Source organism: Rhinopithecus roxellana, chromosome 12 (assembly GCF_007565055.1).
Source record: "Rhinopithecus roxellana isolate Shanxi Qingling chromosome 12, ASM756505v1, whole genome shotgun sequence".
In the NCBI taxonomy this organism is placed as follows: domain Eukaryota; kingdom Metazoa; phylum Chordata; class Mammalia; order Primates; family Cercopithecidae; genus Rhinopithecus; species Rhinopithecus roxellana.
The window spans coordinates 26,829,435-26,832,956 of NC_044560.1; positions in this window are offsets into that span (position 1 = coordinate 26,829,435).

A 3,522-nucleotide genomic window follows, 5' to 3' on the forward strand; every position below is an offset into this window, starting at 1 on the left:
AGAAGACGCGGAGTCAGGGACTGGGGAGAAGAAACCCAAACACATGATGGGTTAAAAACTGGTGAAATCAAATAGGTTGAATCAGGACTGAGGGATGCCAGTAACTGAAATTCTACTTACTGTTGAGAAAAACGAGATCAGTCCCCACAGCACTTAGATCCTTAACCAAAAAAACAAGGTCCAGGTGTCTGAGTTCACACTAAGGCACTGCCAGTCGCTCAGAGTCTCACAAGAGTGTAGGAAGATTGTGGCCAGCGTGCCAGGTAACGGTCTGCAGTTGCAATAACAGAATTAGAAGGTGGGGGTGTCATGGAATCTTAGGAGCCTGCTTCCAATTGCCCCGGCTTCGCTGAAACACAGGCACCCTGGTCTCACCTGAGGGTCACCACCAATGGGCTCATTCCTTCAGCATTCACTCCAATATTCACGTACTTTTGTGACAATGCCACAGACCCATCTCTTCCATACATCTAAGCACATTCCTCACTGTTTTCTCGTCTGCACAACATCATCAAGGCAGAAACAGTTTCCAACAGGTTATATTTTCTTAATGACAGTCATGAAGTCACCCCACCTGCTCTAAGTTAAAACCGATCGAAGCCTTTTCACAAGGTAAGATATGAAACTTTTAGCCTGCACTGATATCCTCTGCATCTTCTGCAATTTTTTCTTTATCCACTAGAAAGTGAATGAATGCATAATTCATTTTTTAAAAATGTTTTCTTTCCTGTCTCAGTATTCTTCTTGCTGCATCTCATTGTTACGTTGATTTCTTTTTTCTTACTGGGGCACCATCTTGGCTTTTCATTGCACTCTAGACCAGTTTGACATTCCTATGTCCAAAACTCTTCCTCTATGTGGGTTGATTTGTATTTTAATGGCACTGAGCACCACATTTCATACTTGTCCATTGCGGATGTCATTCTAGTGCCTCAAGGGCTCTTTTCAAGGTATCAAGTGATCAAACTCATGTATATAGAGACCTGCTGAAAGCCTGTGTGACCATCTATCTTAGGAAGTTTCCTAAACCTGATGCTATTTGGTTGTTCCCTTCTTTTCCCATATACAGGAAAGAACAGGGCCAGGAGCGGTTCTTATGGAATATGTTTTGAATAATATTTGTTAGTTGGACTCACATCATTCACTTGTGGTTTCATTTCACTAACAGAACATGGCAAGATCAAGGTTGTGGTCAGGGTTGGTTGGTGATCCTCAGTGGTGCAGGAGAAGGGGAGTTTGACATGAGAGGAATGAGTAGGAAAGAGCAATCCCCTGAGCCACCTCCTCACTTTCTCAGCTTCCATCCCCACCGAGGTTTTGTGAGCCTGGAACTTGGGAGACTGTTCTGTAGCCCAGCTCTCCTAGGATTGGCTGCTGGACTTGCCTGAGTGTGTGGTGCACTGGGTGTATCCTGGGCGCTCAGCATTCATGTGGAAGTGAAGGAACGAGGACTGGATCAATCCCATTGAAGGCGTGCCTACGCAGCCCGCACTGTCCTCCAATGACACTGTAAGGATACTGCTTGAGATGTTATCAACAGCTTTAAGTAAATGTATTTTTCCGGGGTGTGGGAGACCTGACGTTCGTGTTCATAATGAAATCTGTCAAGTTTCTTCATTTTAAAAGATAAAACTGCAGGTTCACCAAGTTACATGGCTTACTTGAGGTCACACAGGGATGATTTTCAGCACGCCAATAAAAGCAATCACAGTCATTAGTCAGTATTCATAGGATCCATATAATTCAGTAAATATTCACGTAATTATTTAGTAGATATTCACTGACCAATTCGTATAAGGCATTTTGCTCAAAACTGCTCATATCTGGACGTTGTATCTTCACCATAATCCTTAAGGATGCTATTATCCATACGTAACAGGTAAGAAACCTGAAGAAGAGGGATAGCAAGCAGTACTTGGACAATTTCCATTTTTGGTCTTTGTGATGCTGGGAAGAATGACCAGAATGAGTGACAGGAAGAGTAAACATACCTGGATTATTTTCCAGGACAGAGGTGTCCCCTCCTAGAGTACTGGGACCAAAATTCTCAAGTGTCTGAAACCTTGCTTTAATATTATGGGAAATAACCTCTATCACCTGGAATTTCCCTGAAACTTTGGAACATACAAGAGAAATATGAGACTTGGGTCTTCCCCTGGCTCTGTTTAATTCACTCTTCTATGGAATACCAATGATTCTCACTAAGACTTTTGCCTTTTTATAACCACCATGTATGTTTTATGGAGATGATTTTACACTTTGCTCTATTAGAAAGAATAAATGAGCATGGTTTAGGTTTTATGCCCTGGACTTAATATTTTTCTGATTCCTGTTTTGGAATTAATTCTCATGGAAAAGAAAAATACTTAGGATTTCTCATAAGGCCAAGTTTGTTATCAGTTTGAGTTTTTGAAGATGAAGCACAAACCTTGGATTTTACCTTTGTCTGTCCCCATCAACACCACTCATTCCTCTCAGTATGACCGGGACTTGCCCCTGCACTTACCCGTCCTGCTGAAGCATCTCCATGCACTGTCCAATTCCATCAGTGACTCAGGCTCTCCAAGAGCTCCCTGAAATGGACACAGGATCAGACTCAGAACACATTCCAGACACAAAGGCAACCCATACTCTCGAGCAGGCAGCTGTGTTTCCACTTCCCTAATGTTCCAGTGATGTCCTAAAACTGAAAGGAACACTTCCCTTTTTAGGGGTCTGTTCTTCATGCCTCTGATCTAGTGAACACAACTGTCCTGAAATTGAAAGAGTTGCTAAATTTCGGGTTTCTTGTTAGGTGGCTAGAATAGATTTAAAGACTTCCTTACTTACCCATGACTGTTGAAGTTTGAATTCCTAGCAGTATGATTCCTTTTCTAGTAAGGGGAGCAGCTTAGGCAAGATTGCCCATGTTGCTGTGCAAAAAGAGGTCAACTTAATTTCTACTCAAAGCATGCTTCAATTTCAAACTAGGGCTTCCACTCTTCCAAGTTGGACTGTCACTGCCCCAGGAGGTGTCCCGAAGGGCTGTGCTCTGCTGTACTCAAAATAAAGTTTAAATGGAGCCCAGCAAGCAGATGTCCTTCTCCTTTATTCTAGGTTCCGTCAACAGTTTCTCCTCTGCTTTAGAGACTGCATTGAAAATATTCTTGTTCTGCTGTTGTGTATTGGCTTTGGAATGATGTGATGCAGCTCAATGGGTCCTACCCCCAACTTCATCAAAGTAAGAAACAGCTGGGAAAGTCGGTGCAAATACAAGTTCATTGTCCTCCTGGCAGGGATTCTGATTCAGAGGGCTCAGGTGGGGCCTGGAATGTTTGTTAACACGACTCGGATGTGCACTGAATTTGGGGACCCAGTGATAGCACTGACCTTACAGTTGATGGGATGATTCTGTTTTGCTGATGAAGAAACTGAGGCACAGAGAGTCTGTAACTTGCCCAAGTTCCCCTTGCTGTAAGTCCTGGAGCCAGATCTCAGGTGGAGCAGCCTCTTCCCCACTCTTCTCTCACATTTTCCAATCCA